Source organism: Erigeron canadensis, chromosome 4 (genome assembly GCF_010389155.1).
Source record: "Erigeron canadensis isolate Cc75 chromosome 4, C_canadensis_v1, whole genome shotgun sequence".
Taxonomy (NCBI): domain Eukaryota; kingdom Viridiplantae; phylum Streptophyta; class Magnoliopsida; order Asterales; family Asteraceae; genus Erigeron; species Erigeron canadensis.
In genome coordinates, this window is record NC_057764.1 from 8,327,757 (window position 1) to 8,349,651 (window position 21,895).

Sequence of the window (21,895 nt, forward strand, 5' to 3'; positions counted from 1 at the left end):
ATCCATAACTGATTTTGACTCAATTTCATTCAATTTCATTTCAAAACCATTTTTCATACCGTCACTGTTTCAATCTTTTTCACCAGAAAAATCACATAAAATCATCAATTTTGGTCACCATTAATTCCTGATAGTTTTAAACATAATCCTGTCAAGTTTCAAGTTCCATTCGATCTAAATCTCTAGATTGAAATTTTAGTTTTGGCGCTAAAAATTGGGTTTTGATTTTGTTGTGTTATAAGCTGAATTGTGTATTAGTTTTGTTGCGGATGTAATACAAACGTTTGCAATGTGATTTCACATTCTAACACTCAGTAAATCGAAAGTTATTGAAGCTTGAAATTCATCAATGGAGTTTTTACTTTGTGTTCTGTTGGAGAAGAAACCTCAAAACGATCTTCACTAGGCGATCCCTAAGATTGTCTCAGTGGTGTTTTTTCCATATTTGATACATTTTGTGTTGTGGCTTGTAGGACGATCCTCACAAGATCGTTCTAGCAAGTGTGTTTGTTGGAAAAGTGTTGTTTGTGGCTAACTGATCCATTTTGGATTGGTTTGGTCAAAATTCAAAGTGTTTAAACTTTGAAAAAGAGTTGGCAGAAACTAAGACAATCTTGCCAAGATCGTCTCAGTTACCTGACACTAAAACGATCTTGACCAAGATCGTCTCAGTGTTTGCTGTTTGTTGTGTTGGTGAGGTTGATCATTTGAAGTTGTTGTGATTGGAATCACACACTTCCTGGGTAACTGATCATTATTGATTGGTTTTGCTCAAATCTAATTCCTTCCAATTCAAAACAAATCTCTGTCCAAAATTCTCAAAAACACTTAGAAAAATTTCCAAGTCTTCTAAAACGATCTTATCAAGACCGTTTCATTCCCTTGATCAAAATTCCAAGACGATCTCTTTTTAGATCGTTTCATTTTCAAAGTTCTTTATACTTCAATTTCTTTTTCAATTTCCTTTATTCCTTTTTCAATTTCCATTTCCAAATCACAAAATCATTCCTCAATTTCAGTTTCATTTCATACTTAGCCAAATTTCATCAAAGTTCATTCAAGACGATCTTCTCTAAATCGTCTTACTCTTCTTAATCCTAAAACGATCTTTTCAAGTCGTTCTTAAATTCATTCAACTAGGACGATCTCTTCCAAGACGATCATATCCTAAAACGATCTTCTCAAGATAGTTTCAGCTTTTGAAAATTTCAACTTTCATTCTAATTCAAGTTCCAAATCAAATCTCTTTCAAATGGCTTCTCGTGAAGCTTTGGCATTAGGTTCTGACACAAGACCTCCAGTTCTCTACCGTGGTTCTTATGGACTATGGAAGAAAGATTCATGGATTATGTGGAATGTCAACCAAATGGTCACCTTCTTAAAGATTCCATTCTTAATGGACTTGCAGTTCATCGCCATCCCACCACTGGTGCAATACTCACTCTTGATCTTTTGAATGCTGAACAAAAAGATCGAACAACTGCAGATAACAGAGCTAGATCATGCTTATACAAAGCACTGCCAGATGAAATCTATGGTTCTGTTGATTCTTATGATACAGCCAAGGAGATATGGGATGAGGTGGCAAGACAAATGGAAGGATCTGACCTAACTTCAACAATTAGATTAACAAATGTGTTGACTGAGTTTGACAACTTCAGCAAATTGCCAAATGAATCTCTAGAGGCTGTCTACTGTAGATTTTGCAATGTCATAAATGAACTTAGGAAGAACAATGTCAAGAAATCGAGATTGAGTTAAACATCAAATTCATCAAAGCTCTTGGTCCTGAGTGGGAAGATTATGGAACTCAAATTAAGCAACATCAAAATCTGGCCAAGTTCTCCATCCATAATCTTCATGAATCCTTCAAACTCAATGAACATCAAGTACTAAACAAAGCTTCATCGAACAAAATGCCAGAAGTTGTATCTTCTGATCTTTTGGCATTAATTGTTGAAAAGAAGGTTTCTGAAGCTCTTAAAAGGCAAATGGTAGTTGTTTCTTCGTCTGATGAGGAGGGAGATGATATGTTGGCTCCAAGAGATGGTGTTTCTGACGAATTATATCAAGCTCTTGCCGCAGTTACCAAGCACTTCAAGAAAAAGTACTACAAAGCGAGGCCAACTAACAACAATCTCCGCACTTCTTCCACAAGTGCATTTCCCAAGAAGGAACACTATCATTCAAAGAATAATGGTCAAGGTGAATCAAGTGGATCCAAGCATGTGGAAAAGAAAGTTGAAGGTTATGACAAACAAGTTGTTGAGAAGGGGAAAGCTTCTGATAAAAAGTGCTACAACTGTGGTATTCCTGGTCATTTTGCAATTGATTGCAAGCAACTCCGCAAGAGAAACTATGAGTACTACAAGCAGAAGATGCTTTTAGCAAAGCAAGTGGAAGCTGGTCATGCATTACTGGCTGAAGATGACAAGTGGCTTTTGCTATCAGATGATGAAGATGAAGATCTCTCTGCAAATGTGTGCTTCATGGCGAGGTTGGCCAAGAACAAAGCATTTGAAGCTGAAAGCACTGATGATGATACCCGATGATGAGGTAAATCTACACTCTACTTTTTCTTTAGTTAAAGATAAAGAGTCGTTTGATTTAGCTTTATCTAACTTGACAACTCATATTACGTCTTTAGCCAACAAAAATAAGAAGTTGAAAAATAGTATTTCATTTTCTAAAAGTAATTTTCAAAACTCTTTGAAGAACATTCGAAATTACTTTTTGATTATGATACTATTAAACAAGATTTTCAAACCTACAAAGATCAAATGTTGGTTAAAGAGTGTGAGTTAAATGCATCTCCTGATTCTAAGTTATTGCATAAGTGTTATAAACTTGAAAAAACCATTCATGATCTTGAAAATCCAATCAAGATCTTGAAATTCAAAAGACCAATGAGTGGCTTCGGGCCAATGCAAGACAAATGGATGTTGATATTCTTAACAAGAAACTTTTAGAATCCAAACCTAACAATATTGAACTTGAACGAAAGATTTCTGATTTAAATCATACTTGTTTTTTGAAAGGCGTTGAGATTGAAACTCTTCAAAACCAAAAGAGGAATTTAAAAAGAATATACTTTTCTATCAAGAGATTATATAAAGTCGAACAAACCCTCTTTTGGATTTTACCGCCTATTTCAACAAGTCCAAGATTGACAGATCGGAACTTCTTCATGGGTTGGGATTTGAGAATATCTCTCCATTACAAAAAGCCAAAGAACAAATCGAACCCTTGTATGATGAAAGATTTCTTCGCCTTGGTATGGTACAACAGTTTATTCGTCCACTGGATGACGATTTTGAGACTAATGAAGTTGAGAAATTACCACAAAATGATTTTTTGGTTAACTATGATGTTATTAATGCTTCAAATAACTCAAAGAATCTTCAATTTTCAAATTGGAAGAAATAGCATCAAATTTTAAAACCAAGAGTCAGTTGGTAATTCACCTAAACCTACTAAAATGTATGTTCCATCTACCATTTTGAAAAACAAATAGAAGGTTTGCAACAAACGGTGAAATCTCAACAAAATGAAATTGAAAAACTTAAGTCTCAAAGTTTGAATTCGAGGATAAATTAGTTGTTGTGGATACTAAGAAAGTTTGTATGGATGCTTCTACTCGAACTGACCTAAACCTTGACTACGTGTGTTTCATCTACTGTTTCCTCCACCCAAACCTTGACTGATTCTCTTGAGTGTTCATGTCAAAATGCTGCTACTGTTATATCTGATGATTATGTGCAATCTGATTTATCTTATGACGAACTTGCGCATAGTTTAGTTTTGATATGGTACTACTTTAGGTTTTTCACTTGTGAGTCTCCTGAAGAGTTAGTTGTTCACCTAAGCTTAGTGCTAGTATAGGTGTTGATACTTCTACTTTAATTTCTTGTGAAACCAAAGAAGTGTCAGTTCAAGTTGATTTCATTCCTGAGATTACCCATAGTGTGAAGTTGGAAAACAAGATTCCTGATTTTTCAAAAATCTCTTCGGTTTCACCATTCACCAAAAATGATTTTGATAAATTCATGGAGGGAGAATATGTTTTTGATTCTGAAACTGAGAAAAGATTGAATCTACCAAAATCAAAGTTGAATCAAAAGAGGAATCTCCAAAATCGTTTTCCAAAGCTCCAACTTCATATTATTCAAAGAAACGGGTTATTTCCAAACTCGTCAAGACTGAACCAAGACTGTCACCAAACCAGAATCAATAAGTTAAAAACAAAGTGTCCTACCCCGGAAAAGCATGTTAAAACCAAACAAGTTGAGACCATTCCCAAAATCAAATACAACAAAGTGAAACTTCTGGAAATCAATTCAAATGTTTGTTCGTCTAGCTCTCATTCTAGTTCAATTCTAAAGTGTCTAGGTCTAGCTCAGTTTTGCTAACTAGGGATGCTACAAATGGTGCAACTAGATATAGGATAGATATGGCTGGTTTTCTCATGATAAACCTAAGAAACAAGAAGTTTCCGCACCCTCAAAAGAGACTAAAAAGATAAAAGTTCTTCAAAATTCTCGTTCTAATCTTCTTAGTGTCAATCCCACAGGTGGAAAGAGCTTGATTAGTGAGTCTAAATGGGTAGCTAAGTCATTAGTACCTAAGATCACTAAAGTTGAGAAAAAGAAGAAAAGGCAAAGGAGAAAACGGTAGTAAGAAGAAGTTTGTTTCTGATGTTTCGAACAATTTATCTTTAAGTCATCTTTGAAAACAATGTTAATGATGCCAAGGAATGCCTTGTGATGTTGTAAACAATGTTAATTCTCGCTTTTATTTGTATGGTTTGAATGGTGGTAGACATGTTACTTTTGATTCGTGTGTTAATATTCGTTTGTTTGATCCAAATGTGCTTGTTGATAATGTGCTTGTTAATAAGTATGTTGATTCGAAAGCATGTTTGTATGCATCTCCTAAGTTATATACCCTGCCTGTGCTAACTAACCACAAAGGACCCGTCTTCAAGTGGGTACCTAAAGTCGGTTAATTCTATTGATTGCAGGAAATAACCATCTGTGTTTGGATACTCGACTCCGGGTGTTCAAAACACATGACTGGCAATAAAGCATTGCTCAAGAACTTTATCGAACGATTCATGGGAACTGTTCGGTTTGGTAACAACAATTTCGCTCCTATCTTAGGCTATGGCGACATTGAACGCAATGGAATTGTCATTAAGAAAGTTCACTATGTTGAAGGATTAAGTCATAACTTGTTCAGTGTTGGACAATTCTGTGACAACAATCTTCAAGTTCTTTTTCGACAATCTCTCTGCAAGGTTCAAACTCTAGATGGAGTTGACATTTTGTGTGGCGACCGCGATGATAACCTCTTTACCGTCAATCTTGATGATAACCAACCAACCGATAATATTTGTCTCATTTCAAAGGCTACTTCAAAGAATTCTTGGTTGTGGCATAGAAGACTTTCTCACCTAAATTTTCCTACCATCAATACTTTAGTCAATAAGCATCTTGTTGAAGGCTTGCCAGACTATAAGTATGAAAGTGAGCATGTCTGTCCTTCTTGTGCCGTTGGGAAGATAAAACGAGCTTCTCATAAACCGAAGAAATCTCCAAATTCTTTAGCACCTCTTCATTTGCTTCACATGGATCTTTGTGGACCAATGAAAGTTCAAAGCCGAAATAGGAAGAGATACATTTTGGTTATTGTTGATGATTATTCAAGATATACTTGGGTCAAGTTTCTTGCCTCCAAGGATGAAACAACTCAAACTTTGATCGATTTCATCACTTCTACTCAAGTAAATCTTCAACTTCCAGTCCGTTACATCCGTTCGGATAACAGAACTGAGTTCAAAAATGCCATGTTTGATGAATTTTGTAAATCTAAAGGCATTACTCACCAATTCTCTGCGGTTCGTACCCCACAACAAAATGGTGTCGTTGAAAGGAGAAATCGAACGCTTGTGGAAGCTGCAAGAACCATGCTAGCTTATTCTAAGTTACCTTCCAATATGTGGGTTGAATCTGTTGACACTGCTTGTCACACTCAGAATCGGTCCATTGTTAATCAGCGTTTTGAGAAGACTCCTTATGAGGTTGTTAACAAACGAAAACCCACATCAACTATTTTCATATCTTTGGTGTGTTTGTTATACTCTGAATGATCGGGAGAATCTTGGAAAGTTCGAGAAGAAAGGTGATGAAGGTTACTTTGTTGGTTATTCCAAGACATCAATTGCCTATCGAATCTACAATCGCCGAACAAATACGATTCAAGAAACAATGAATGTTTGGTTTGATGAGATGTCGGGCATGATTTTCGAGAAGAAAGTTTGCTACCAACAAATAATGGTCCAAGTGATTCAAGTACTTCATCAAGGACTTCTACTTTAGCATCCAAATTCAAGAAGTTTCCAGCTCCAACGAGTGATGAGTTAGACATTCTTTTTGAAGAATTCTACAATTCAAAACCGATTCATGATGAGGAACCTCAAGTCATCATTGAACAATTCCAAACAATGATCCAGTTCCTGACAACCTTCATGAATCATCATCAAGTTCTGCTGAGCAAGTTGCTACTTATTCAAGTAGTAGTTCTTCATCCTCTTCTAATGATTCTTCTTCTCAATCCTCTCCTGATAATTCTTCTCCAGTGAATGTTCAAGAACAACCTACCCAATTTACCCAGACTACCAATCCGATAAACACTCCAAATGTATATGTGCCTCTTGACTTCGATCATCCATCTTACGAGGAAGCTGTTCTACCAAGCTATGATGCCGTCTCTCAGCAAAACTCTGGTTTTAATGATGATGATGTTGATGTCAATCAACAAGATCCTCTTCCTCATGATCACAAATGGTCACGTATGCGAAAAGATCATCCTGTTGATAACATTATTGGAGATCCACAAGCCGGAGTAACTACTCGTACTTCAGTGAATGAGTGTCTTGTTGCACTTTCTCTTAGCAACATTGAACCCAAAACTGTTTCTGAAGCTCTTCGAGATCCAGAATGGGTCAAAGCTATGCAAGACAAACTCGCTCAGTTTGAGAGACTGAAAGTATGGAGATTAGTTCCTAACCTAAGGAAAAATGAACCTATTGGTACAAAGTGGATTTTCAAGAACAAGAAGGATGAGAATGGAGTGGTAGTAAGGAACAAAGCAAGATTAGTCGCAAAGGGTTATTGCCAACAACCTGGTGTTGATTTCAACGAAACTTTTGCTCCAGTTGCAAGAATGGAAGCCATTCGGATCTTCTTAGCTTATGCTGCATTCAGAAACTTCATGTGTTTCAAATGGATGTGAAGACAGCTTTCTTGAATGGTGATCTCAAAGAAGAAGTTTACGTTGAACAACCAGAAGGTTTTGTTGATCCCAAAAGACCAAACCATGTTTACAGGTTAGACAAGGCTCTCTACGGTCTTAAGCAAGCACCTCGAGCATGGTATGATTCCTTATCTACTTTCTTGATTAGAGGTGGCTTTACCAAAGGCACAATTGACCCTACCCTATTCATTCGCATACAAGGTAAGCATGTTCTTCTTGTCCAAATATATGTTGATGACATTATCTTTGGGTCAACCAGTCAAACATTTTGTCAAAACTTTTCATCTCTAATGGTTAATCATTTTGAAATGAGCATGATTGGGGAAATGAACTACTCTTTGGGTCTTCAAATCAAACAACTACCAAATGGTATTTTCATATCACAAGGTAAGTATATTCATGACATGTTGAAAAAGTTTGATATGACTACTTGTTCTTCAATTTCAACTCCAATGGCTGCTCGTACAAGTATTAATGTTGATAAAAATGGGAAACCATTTGACCAAATAAGATATAGAAGTATGATTGGTTCATTGTTGTATCTTACAGCATCTCGCCCAGATATAATGTTTGCAACATGTATGTGTGCTAGGTATCAAGCTGCTCCAACTGATTTACATTTTCAAGCTGTTAAACAAATATTTCGTTATCTAAAGGGTATACCCAATTTAGGTCTCTGGTATCCAAGGGATACTGGATTCAATTTAACTGCCTATTCAGATGCAGATCATGCAGGTTGTAAGCTTGATCGCAAGAGCACTTCTGGTACTTTACAATTTTTAGGTGATAAAATTGTAAGTTGGTCTTCCAAGAAACAAAATTGTGTGTCACTATCCACAGCTGAAGCTGAATATGTGGCTGCGGCTAGTTGTTGTGCTCAAGTGTTATGGATGAAGACTCAACTTACTGATTATGGTCTGAAATATGATCATATTCCCATCTATTGTGACTCTCAAAGTGCCATTGCTATTGCAGTCAACTCAGTAAACCACTCTCGATCAAAGCATATTGATGTGAGATATCATTTTCTCAAAGATCATATTGAGAAAGGTGATATCGAGCTCTACTTTGTGGGAACTGACTATCAGCTTGCAGATTTGTTCACTAAACCACTGGATGAGAAAAGGTTTAACTTTCTAATCTCTAAGCTTGGCATGTTAAATCTTGAACCTTAACTTATTTTGTTCTTGATACATTCTTGAAAAACAAAATACAAAATTTGAAAAGACAAAACTCAAATACAAAAATATAAAATTTTGAAAAATAACAAAAAGATTTTCTTAATTTTTTTTCTATTTCAAAATAGCTTGCATATATTCTGTATGCAACCCGTTCTTCATTGAGCTAGTTATTTCAAAATGGCTTCTGCATACTCTGTGCATAATCCGTTCTTATTTGAAATTATTTATATTTCAAAGTTGGTATAAAATGTGTTGTTATACATATAGATTGATATAAGATAACGCGGAATTGAACACCTATGTGTACTTCCAAGTGGTCTTATATGAATATGTATGTGTAATGACAATTTTTCATTTGTTTAAAATTGCAAACAATTCTCTTCAATAATCTTGATTTTGTTGCAAACAACTTCAAATTTTTCAAATGAATTTCATGTTTCAAAAAACTCTCAATTGTTGATATGAGAAGCAAAGGATTGAACGCCTTTGTGTACTCCCGAGTTGTCTCATCTTGAACAATTGATTGAGTTAAATTTGTGCTTAAATGTTTTATTTGCATCCAACTTGTTAATGTAAGATGCAAAGGATTGAACGCCTTTGTGTACTCCCGAGTAGTCTTACTATGAACATTGTTATTGACGCAAAAATTTGTGTTCATTAAAATCTTGTTCACTTTTAGACTCTTTTTGACTTCACAAAAACCAATTTTTGCTCTACCTTTCTATGAAAACTTTTAAGATATACCTTTGCATAGATTAAGGGGGAGTTTGTGATTTCAAAAATTTCAAAACTTCAAATGTGTTTTCAAATCATTTTCTTACACACATTTGATGATTTTCAAATGATTTTCATCAATTGAAGTTCGGTGTTTAGTTTGTACTTGAGCGATTCGTTCACTCCATGAACTTCATCATCACCGATAAGTTCTAACCCTGGAGTATTCAATTCTCTCTTTAGATTATAAGGGTATTTTGAGTGATGATGGTTTTGTGCAAATAGGATGGAGGGAGTAAAGTTGAAAAGTGAGAGGTTATGGTGATATGTTGTGTGAAAAGGGTTAAAAGGAATGATACTCTTCCCTAAAACTCTCAAATCGCCGGGTAAAACACATTTATATCGGATGTCATTTGTTAATATCTTGATTAAGACTTCATAGACCCAATGAAGCGATGCACATCTTTACCTAACCACTCAAGTGTTTCTTAACAAATACTTGTTTTATTTCTCACGGAGATTTTCACATTTCTATTGACTCTTCATTTGGAAGATGTTGATATTGAATAAGGGCGACACTCTGCTCCGGTCCCCGACTTCATTTAAATCACGTTGTGGCTAGAGCTATCTTGCTTGATCATTAATTTGATCCTTATTCATTTTCTTAGGACACATTTGCGTCATATCTTTGTGATATAAATGCTTATCTTTGTGATATAGCCGGAACATTTGTAGTGATATCTTAATTGATATTTCACGATGATCAAATGGAAATCCTACCATTGCTAACATCACTTCCAGCTTTGAAAGTAGGTTTCATAATTACCTCTGTGTGATTATTGAATTAACAAGAAGTCTATTGTGACCTTGGAATTTTCAGAAAAAATCTTTAAGGATAGTAAAATATGGTTATCAAACGCTTAGGTGACACTGACCATGGTTTACATTCTTTGAAGCATTCTTGAGGTTGAAAAGCCAAAAGACCGAACTATGTTAAAATTCTGCTTTGTGCATAATTCAATGATACATAGAAAATTCGAAAAATGTCATACATTTCTTTCGGTCATTTCATTAATCCTTTTGATTTTTGAACATGTTAACGGATCATCCTTATCCGGTCTTTCATTTCTTATCTCACAGTTTCTTTTCGCATTTTATCAATCAATGTTTGCATAATGACATTGGTTTCCAACTTTGTCATTATGAGGGGGAGAAAAATATTATGATTGATTGAAAAAGAAGTGAATTTTGCCGCCGAAATATGTTCTCTTGAAAGTTTTTTTAAGGATGAGATCGAAAATAAGGATATTCTTCAAAGATGCTTCAAAATGCTTACACTCATGAATTGAGGGGGAGCATGATTAATTCAAAGTTTTGTTCAAAAGTTTACTCTCCAAAGTGTTTAAGTCAAAATGACAAAGATCAAAGCTACAAAAGTTGAAAAGATTGATTGGAAGATTCAAGACAAAGAAGTAAAACTTCGAAAGAGTCTTCATCAACACATTTCATTCAAGATCTTCAAAGTCATATAATAATACTTGATCAAGAAGATTCAAGGCATATATCAAGGGGGAGAGTTTAAGTTTTTGATACTTCATTCCAAGGAAACAAATTTTCATTCAAGAATCAAAGATTGAAGAACCAAAGCCAAATTTATACCTTTCGCACTTCAAAAGACAACTCTGATTCACGGTTCTACAATTTTCAAAGATTCTAGACTCATTCATTTTATTCTCTGTTAAATAGAACATTGAGAATTTCATCATGTTTTAACTATAAGAAGTCCAAGACCAAGAATGATTCAAGTTCTCCAGAGACAATGAGAAAACTTTGAAGACTTGTTTCATCACACCAATTGTCTTCACCATCGGGCTCATCAACGTAATTCCTACAAGACAAAATAACACGTACTTCATTCATTACAATATATCACTAAGGGGGAGAATGTTAGAAATCCAAAAATAGTGATAAATTGTAATTTAAGTTAGTGGACGTTGTTGTTGTTAAGACATGGTGAAATGATTTCTAAGGTTGAGGGACTAGGAGTGTCAATTAGCTTAATTGTAGATTTAGACTATAAATACCCTCAACTCCTTAGAAATCATAAGCTTTTTATCCATTTTACACATACAACATATACAGATCGTCTCTTTCTCTCTCTCTCTAGAAAATCACACACACTAAACACACCAAGAACACACACACTTGAACCGCCATTGTTGAGATCGAATCAATTGCAGAAATCGTGTTATTACACAGTCATATGAATTATAATCTAAAAAGAACAATGTTTAAGCGACTGAAAGTAAAGTTTATTAAATAAAACTAACTAACAATTATTCATCGGGAGAGCTTGCAAAAACCTTAGCCAGACATCGTCATCTTCAAATCACCAACAATTGATAAAGAAAAGCTTTGCTCCATGGTGATGTCGAATAAACTCCAATTCTGTTCTTTCCTTCAATTCGCCCGCAAGCCAAAAGATATATCTTGTCGAATATTTATTGTTTGTCCAACTTCAAAAACTCCTACGAAATAATTCCTGCGGATATCTTATGTTCTGTCACGGCTCCTCGAATGGAATATATATATATATAACCTTCTTGTTTCCTTTTTTCATGATGACCACGTAAAGAATTTTTAGCCGACATAGCCAAAACAAAATTGCACATGGGCCTTTTCTTTTGTGACTTGCTCATTCGGACTTCACATGAGATATTGGGCTGGTTAGTGATCCACGGCCCAAATAAGAAAACTAACAGTCCACAACTAATATATTGAAGTGCATATCTCCTGTCTCCTCCATGTACACGGCAAAGCAAACAAATACAATTAAATCCTCCTATTACAATTTTATGCAGATGGATGGTGTAAACAACCAAGACTAGCTTCACGCCATGTATTTTTATCCCAAATCGTACTCGAACAAAATCGCTTCATTTGATCACCATTTTAAATTATAATTTATCCATCTTAACTCAAACCTGAAATAAGTAAAATATATATCAAAGTAGGTCTATTCTAATAGAAAATTAATCTATATAATCATTTTTAGACCATTTAATATATATCTAATTATGACTTATCAAACCTCCCCAACTTAAGCTTTGTTTGCCCTCAAGAAAATCCATCTTTCAAAATCAAATTATTCCTTTGGTACACAAATATGAAAAACATGACAATTAACAAAAAGAAGCTAAACCATTAAGTTGAAAAATAATTGAGATGGTTAGACAGTTTTAATCTTAAATGAAAACTGAAATGTTTGTCAATACTCAAATGATTCTCAAGCCTTGATAGAACACGACTAAGCACCACTCAAATGAAAGGAAACATATCTCACTATCACACTCCAACTAACAGACTATTGGGTTGTAATTTGTATAATCACTCAACGCCTAGTCGTGATGCATACTATTTTACCATAAGCTTGTTCTAGAATCAAATCTCCACCGACGTGGTGTAAGAACTAGGTACAACCATCAGAAGAGAACTTTTAAAGGGTTTTAATATTGTGAAAAGGGTCATTAAAAATAAGGGTATGGAATATTTGGGAAAATTGTTGTAAAATATAAAATAAAATAGAAATTAAAAATTCAAAAACATAGTCTAGTCCAACACAACCCGTGTCATTAGTTGCCATCTTCCCAACTAACCCAATAAGACGTTATCCTGACAATACATCTTAATAGACCAATAGAAACCGACACCATTGTGGTGTACTACATTCAAGACGACTTAAACAACTATAACATACCATTGTTGGCTTTAACTAACATACCAACTTATAATAATTTGACTTAAATGTAAGAAATATCAATTGATAGTCCAAGTTCATTTTTTCTCATTTTTTCATTTTTTTTTCTTTTTCTGTTTTTACTCCTTTTTTTTTGTGAACTATTTTTACCCTGCCTAATTGGTATTTCATTTGAACTTTAAAATGCATTAACAAATCATACTTCTACTAGTTTGATTAATCTAGACTTAACCAAAATTCATGACAATTCAACCTATTCTCAAAACCGAGAGTATATCAAACCCAACTTGACAAACCCAAACCTCCCTCTAGCATAGGCAACCAATGACCCACCATGGATTTTGACTATCGGTATGGCTAGAATAGGTGAAATATTTGGGGTGGATCTAAAAACAAATGAACAGGCTAATGACAACATGTTTACTATTGTTTCTTACACTGAAAATGAGTGTAACAAGGGTTTCACAAAGGTGGTTCACTAACCAGTGTAGTTAGCTACTAAAAACAAGCACATAACAATGAACAAATAACAATGAAACATAAAAAGGGGTGAACAAACAAAGAACGAGGGTTTAATCCTAATTTGCCTCTTCGTCTTCTAGTCATACCTATATCACCGAAGTGATCTCACTGCGGTCTCGAAATGATCAACAAGGACGAGTTCTAGAGTCAATGCGATCACTGGCACACTCATATCAAAGAAGTATAAGAAAAATGAAACTTCCCTGGTTTAGATGATGCGTTTTAATGCATGGTTGACATGAAAATCTTCAAAATGCATATCAATCGTCATTGCGTTTCTTCTATTGCACCATCCTTCTCTCTTCTTGAACCTGCTCATACTTGAACTAACAAAAAAGTGAACTAAAAACAAAACAACAAGTTTGACTCCCCTCCCCAACTTTGAGCTGAGCATTTCCCTCAATGCTCAAAATTAGAGATCAGTCCATTAGTCCAAAAATTCACATCTTTCTCTCTCCCGGGGTTGACACAAATAAAACAAAGTAATACAAACCACTCCCCAACTTTGTAAAAGTTGATCACACATGATGGACAATTGTATTATTGGTCACATAACTAAAAAAAAAAAATTAAAATAAAAAGACTAAAAATTAACGAAAATAATGGGTTGCCTCCCATTCAGCGCTTAGTTTAACGTCATCAGCCTGACGATACCTGGTTGGAGCTTAATCGTTAGATTGACATGGCACAAAATGTACCACATCCATAGTCATGGCTGCACCTTTCTCCAATTCAAAACATTACTTCAACCTTTGACCATTGACCATTAATGGCTCGCCCCCATCCAAATTCTTAATCTCTACTGCTCCATGAGGTGTAACTTTGGTGACAATAAACGGCCCAGTCCATTTACTCTTCAGCTTACCTGCAAACAACTTTATACGATTAAATAACCATACCTTTTGACCAACCTGAAATGACTTCCTCACTATGTGTCGATCATGGAAAGCTTTGGTTTTATCCTTGTAGATATTGGAACTTTCGTAAGCTTCTCGTCTCATCTCCTCTAACTCTAACAATTGAAGTTTTCTTGCCACTCCAGCTTCATCCAAGTCCATGTTTACCTGCTTAATAGCCGACTCTGCACGATGCTCAAGTTCATCAGGTAGATGACAAGCTTTACCATAAACAAGTCGATAAGGTGACATGCCAATAGGGGTTTTAAATGCCGTTCGATATGCCCATAAAGCATCATCTAACCGTTGTGACCAATCCCTGCAGTCGGGTCGAACGGTTTTTTCTAAAATCCTTTTAATTTCCCTATTTGACACTTCAACTTGTCCACTTATTTGTGGATGATAGGGTGTAGCAATTATGTGATTCACACCATAGTGCTTAAGTAATTTGCCAAATTTAAAGTTCTTAAAATGAGATCCACCATCACTAATAATAGCTTTGGGAATTCCATGTCTAGCAAATATGTTTTTCTTAACAAATTTAAGCACTACACTATGATCATTAGTCCTAGTAGCTTCAGCCTCTACCCATTTAGAAACATAGTCAACTGCCACTAAAATAAATTCAAACCCAAAAGAAGTAGGAAAGGGACCCATAAAGTCAATGCCCCACACATCAAAAATATCACAAACAAGTATAGGGTTCAAGGGCATCATGTCCCATCTAGATATCCCACCAACCTTTTGACACCTAACACATGCTTTAACAAATAAATGTGCATCTCTAAAAATAGTTGGCCAAAAGAAACCAGATTGAAGTACCTTATGCCCTGTTTTTCTTTCACTAAAATGACCACCACATGCAAAAGAATGACAATGTGCAAGAATATCATTGTGCTCATGATCGGGCACACATCTACGAATTACCTGGTCCGGACACATCTTGTAAAGCTGCGGATCCTCCCAAATATAGTACTTCAGCTGAGAGAAAAAGTAATCCTTTTTCTGCTTGGTCCAATGCTCTGGTAATCTCTGCGTAGCCAAATAATTAACAATGTGAGCATACCAAGGTAGATTAGAAACATTAAATAAACTTTCATCTGGAAAGTTTTCTTGAATCAATTCAGTGGGGTCAAACGGCGCTGGAGGAATCCTAGACAGATGATCTGCAACAACATTTTCACAACCTTTTTTATCACGGATCTCTAGGTTAAATTCCTGTAACAAAAGAATCCACCGAATCAGTCTAGGTTTTGCATCTTTCTTTTCCAATAAATGTTTTAAAGCACTATGATCAGAAAAGACAATAACTTTAGACCCCCAAATATAAGAACGAAATTTATCTAAAGAAAAGACAACAACAAGTAATTCTTTTTCAGTTGTTGTATAATTCAATTGAGCTTCAGAAAAAGTTTTACTTGCATAATAAATCACAACGGGCTTTTTGTCAACCCGTTGTCCCAAAACCGCCCCGCTGCATAATCACTTGCATCACACATAATTTCAAAAGGTTTTGTCCAATCCTGTGATTGCAAAATTGGGGCCTCGGTTAGCTTTTGCTTCAACAAGTTATAGGCCTTAAGACAAGATTCATCAAAAGTAAATGGTGCATCTTTTAACAACAAATTACACAACGGTTTAGAAATAGCACTAAAGTCCTTAATGAATCGCCTATAAAAACCTGCATGTCCTAAAAATGAACGGACACCCTTAACATTGGTCGGTGGTGGGAGAGTGGAAATGAGTTGTACTTTGGTCCGGTCTACCTCAAAACCACGTTCAGAAACAACATGCCCTAACACAACTCCTTCCCTTACCATAAAATGACTTTTCTCCCAACTCAAAACAAGATTTGTCTTGGTACATCTTTTTAAAACCTTTTCTAATTGACCTAGACATGCTTCAAAAGATTGACCAAAAATAGAAAAATCATCCATAAAAATTTCTAAAGAATCACCCACCTTGTCAGAAAAAATACTCATCTTACAACGTTGAAAAGTAGCGGGTGTATTGCATAAACCAAATGGCATCCTTCGAAAGGAGTAGGTGCCATATGGACAAGTAAATGTGGTTTTGGCCTCGTCATTAGGATGAATGGGTATTTGATTTTAACCTGAATACCCATCTAAAAAACAGTAAAACTTTTGGCCAGCTAGTTTCTCTACAATTTGGTCAATAAATGGTAATGGAAAATGGTCCTTAGAAGTAACAAGATTCAACTTCCTATAATCTATACAACCCCTCCATCCCGTGACAGGGCGGGTAGTAATCTGCTCTCCATCTTCCATTTCAACAATGGTGATGCCAGATTTCTTCGGAACAGTCTGAGTTGGGCTGACCCATTGACTGTCCGAAATGGGAAAGATAATACCTGAATCCAGCCATTTTAGCACTTCCTTTTTTACCACATCTCGCATATTGGGATTCAACCGTCTTTGAGCATCGCGGGATGGTTTAACATCCGGGTCAGTTACAATCCTGTGCATACACAACGATGGGCTTATCCCTTTTAAGTCAGCAATGGTCCATCCAACCGCAGCTTTGTACTTACCAAGCACCTCCATTAATGCCTCCTCCTGTGGTCGTGAAAGATCAAAAGCAATAATAACTGGTAAGCTTTTATTAGGACCAAGAAAAACATATTTCAAATGAGAAAGTAAAGGTTTAAGCTCAAGAATAGGAGGTGTCTCCAATGATGGCTTGGTGGCTGTGTCGATGCTATGAGGTAATGGCTCGAATTTGTATGACCATGGTGGCATTTGAGAATCCACTGTGCTAGAAACTGCTTTTTCAATAGCATTCACCTCCTCTACCTCTAGCAAATCTTCATCATCTGCATAAAAACACTCAAAAACATCGTCCTTAAGCATACGAGTTGCATGCTTTTGGACCTGTTCATCAATAGCATCAATAGCATAACAATCATTAGTAATAGAAGCCGATAATGAATTAAAAATATTGATTCTTAGCTTATTGTTACTATTGATTTTCCGGCAATTTTCCGGAAAATTGAATCTTTAACTTATCAACTATAATAATAAGGGTTTTAGGCTAGATTATTAAAGGGTTAATTCAAATAAGGTTTAAGGGTTATTTCAAGCTTGGATTAAGGGTTATATGGAGTCTAGAAAGCCACGAAAATCTTCACCTTTTCTTCATCAAATCCAAGTTAATCAAGGGTATAACTCATCATCTCTTTGTTTAATCTATCTTGTTTTTGTAGATACTAAAAGATCATTTTCAAAAATCATGTTTTTCTTTGATTTTCTTCTTGATTTAAACTCAATGAGGGCAAGGTTGATAAATCCTTATCTCACATGTTCATGCATGTAAAGATCTAGAGAAAGGATTCAATGATTCAACAAGAACAAGACCCAAGAGTTAGTAGTTGAATGATTTGCTATAAAATGGTTAAATGGGTCTCACTAAAATGATTTTCTATCAAAGAAAATATGTTTATACTTCTGGAATTTTTCATAAAAATGATGTTTTCAAAAAGTGGATTAAAGTTCATAGCTTGATTATGCTCAAAAAGGTTAGATCTTGACATGCATGTACATATTTTGTGTTAGATTAGCTTGTTAAAAGTTTGGTTTTGAGATGGATTTTTGATGAATGATCTTGAATATATTTGAAATCAGTAAATATTATGTTAAAATGATTCAAAATGAGTGTTGATCTTATAAGTGATAAATTAAAGTGTTAATTAAGCAAGAAAGGTCATTGGTGAGTTTATATGATCAAGAACAAATCTGACAGAATCCATTTTCTGTCTTGGAACGGGTAAATTTGGCATGTGAGAGCCGTTTCAAGCAAAACTTTTAAACTAAAAGTTGTAGATAAGAGAGTTAAGTTTAACTTCCAACTGGAATTACTCAAAAATACTGAACCAAACATAAGATATGATTTTTCTACTAAAACTGGTCAAGGCTTCATTTTTGTCTGAATATTTTATCAACTTTAACAATTTTTATCTCCTAATCCATAAGGTTCCAGAAGGTCAAACTTGGTGAAAGGTGAGTTCAATGTGTCCATAACTTAAAATAAATTTGTGGGATTTTTCTGAAAGTCATATCACTAAAAACTTTTATAAAACATTTCAAGTCGCCAAACAATAGCCTTTTTGACCACATTAGTTTACATAATTTTTATGCATAGTAAACCATATCTAAAAATTCACCAAAAATTCACAAAAGTACTAGATACACATAAGTCTTTTTGTAAAAATCATGAAGGTCCAAATAATTCGGATTGAACCCAAAATGGTAGCCAACATTTCATATAAATGTGAAGTAAAAACAGAAAATTCTAAAGTAAACTAATAATTTGTGTAATGGGCTAAGGAATGGACTAAAGATCATGATGGGCTAAACCAGCCCAAATAATGAACCCATTGAGCCATAATTCACTAGGCCCACTTGTCCCAATAAACCATATAGCCCAATAACTAATATAACGCATTAAGCACATAACCCAAACACGGCTAAGCCCAATAACTAAATTAAGCCCAAATCACTTAAAATTCCATAACACTTAGGCCCAAATGATAATGGTCCGTAACACTTAAACGAATTTCATAAACCGAGTAATCATAAGCCATAACGAGAAATATGCGAGTTGAAGATAAGTGTAATCAAAATAAAACAAAAGATAACTAAGTGAGATGGACATAAGTAATTACGTTAACCAAACTATAAATTGATATCACAAATGCTAATTCATGCAAAAATTTGTTACACATCAAATGATGAATAAGGTTAATATAACCTAATATGGCATTAGCATATGATAACCTAAGATGCTAAACGAAACCACAAATGAAGCCAAGTTACCGCAGTTCTGACAACTTATAATTGCGTATATAATGGAAGTAACCTTTAACACCATCAATCTTTACAACTAAAAAGATGCGAATATTAGCAATACACTTGGATTCCATAATTGGTGACAACTTAATGAAAGTGGCATTTATAAGTAATGGCTTAAGATAGGAACTTATGTATATTAGTCGTCTCGTAGGGATAGTCTTGGCTTTGAAATGTGGATGAGGATCATGATGAAATATATGATCAAGGAAGCAATAGATAGGAAGTACCCATTTTGGATAAGTATATATGATGCTCTGCATATCAAGGTGAGTCATAGCCCCCTTTCAAACTCTTTAATGTGTTTTACCTTCGGGGTGAAAAACATGATAAATAAAATTGTTTTCTTTTATGAAATGATACTTTGAAAGAATGTTTATGATATGGGATTTATGTTGTATTTTCAATGTGATATATATTATATGATGAGCTTGAATACTGTCAAAGTCTAGTCTCCGCTATACTACTATTAACTCATTGAGGCATGTAGTTAGAGATTTGCGTAACTAGGATTCGTCCCCTCACTCACGAAGATGGTGACAGGTTGATTGGCTGCCTCTGTGGCCGCCCTCAACGGTTGTCGACCTAAGGGTGCTTTAGTCTACTTTATATTTTATTGGTCGTCTCCATGGCACGACCCAATTATGGTTAACGCACGTGATTGACAACATGTGCTATTGTTGTTATACAACAGGAAATTATGGTGGTTTTGACGTGAAAGGGTCTTAGTAGTGGATCAAGTTAAACTCATCGGATATGTTGAATATAAAAGTTTTAAAATGATTATTTTGGGACATGTTATTATGGAATGAACATACGGTTTGGGTATTGGACCTTATATGGAATCTTGAAAGTTGTTGAAATTGGCAATATTGAAATCTTGATGACCGAATGGTTTTGATGTGATATATGATTGATCATTTGATATACTTTTCTCTCAAGATGATTTGACAAATGAGAACTCTATAAGTACCATGGATTTTCATCGCTTTGAAATAACATTGTGGTATTTGGAAAACTTGATAATATAATATGGAAATTTTGTCGGTCATGTGGTTTAGGTATGCTGACCTCTACTAACATGTTTTGTAAGTGTTTAAAATGGATATGTAACGAGATTTACATGAAAACCTATGCACTCACCAACTACGTTTTCTTAGTTGACACTTGATGATATAACCATACGGAGCTCTAGCTCCGTATTGGAAGCAGAAAATGAAGTCATCTTTCTACAGGTAAACCCATAACGGAGCTTAACCTCCGTCTAAACATGATCACCCTGGAGCCCTAAAGGTAACAGATACCGAGCTCCGAGGAGATATACGATAAAGATCGGATAAAGATCTTTCCCATAATTATTCTATTAAACATACCTAAGCTCCGATATACTCGGACATAATTAGGTAACAAGATTACCACAAATCTCCTCAAGAAGGAAACAATATATTCACAAAAGAGGAAGAGATTTACCCTAATTCTCTTACCCTCATCTCCAAGTTATTTACCCTCTATACAAATAGAGGAGGAAGCCTCACGGCACATCATGACATACGCAATACGCAATAATCATAAATCCACACACCAAGTTTATTCGACCTCCGAATAAACCCTAAACAAAACCCTTAAACCCTAAGTTGAACGAATTGACTTAGACACAGCAAAACCATCCGGCGTAAAGCGGTCTCTCGGACCCTCTAACCGTAAGGGAATCGCCGATAAACACCAATAACCCCACTCATACCTCCGGTTGAGACATAGTGCGATTATTTGATCAAACAAATTGGCGCCATCCGTGGGACCTCAAAAAAAAATAGAGGGAAGAAAATACGAAAATAAGACCCTGGCCATGATCATAATAATCAAAGCAGGATGGCTGACGGAGAACACTCCCCAAGGACACCCAATTCAGGAATACCGAGAACAACACACGGAGGATCAGACCCCCAAGATGGATTCTCCTTCGACACACCCGGGCCAAGTTATCGTTCCCCCACCACTACAGCAGGTGGTTACAGCGCGAGCCTGGGCGAAACATCGAACGATCAAGGCACCACAGGAAGATCAGGCTTTCAGAGCTGTAAATAACATGATTTCAGCACCGGATTCACAGATTCAATGATTGATTTGGATGTGTCTGTGTTCTTGGTGTTTTAGTGTGTATTTTTAGAGAGAGAGAGAGAGAGAGGGAAAGATTGGTATTAAGTGTGTGTAATTGTTACAGGAATGAAAGAAATGGGTGAAAAGCTTATGACTTCTAAGGTGAGAGGGAGTATTTATAGTCTAACTATACATTTATGCTAATTATCACATCTAGTCCCTCATCCTTAGAAATCATTTAACTATGACTTAACAACAAGTAAGTCCAATAACTTAAATTACAATTTATCACTATTTTTGGATTTCTAACATTCTCCCCCTTAGTGATATATTGTAATGAATGAAGTACGTGTTATCTTTGTCTTGTAGGAATGAATTTGATGAGCCCGATGGTGAAGACAATTGGTATGTAGACACAAGTCTTTGGTGAACTTGATTCAGTCTTGGTTTTGGACTTCTTGAAGTGAAATCATGAAGAGATTCTCAATGTTCCTTTTTGAACAGAGAATAAAATGTGTGTGTGTGTGTGTCTTGAAACTTTTGAAGATT

At 35.3% G+C, this 21,895-nt stretch overlaps 1 pseudogene; it reads right to left on the reverse strand.

Moving 5' to 3' along the window:
- Nucleotides 1-14,228: 14,228 nt before the first annotated feature.
- LOC122596936 lies at nt 14,229-16,204 on the reverse strand (annotated as a pseudogene).
- Between the last annotated feature and the right edge of the window lie 5,691 nt (nt 16,205-21,895).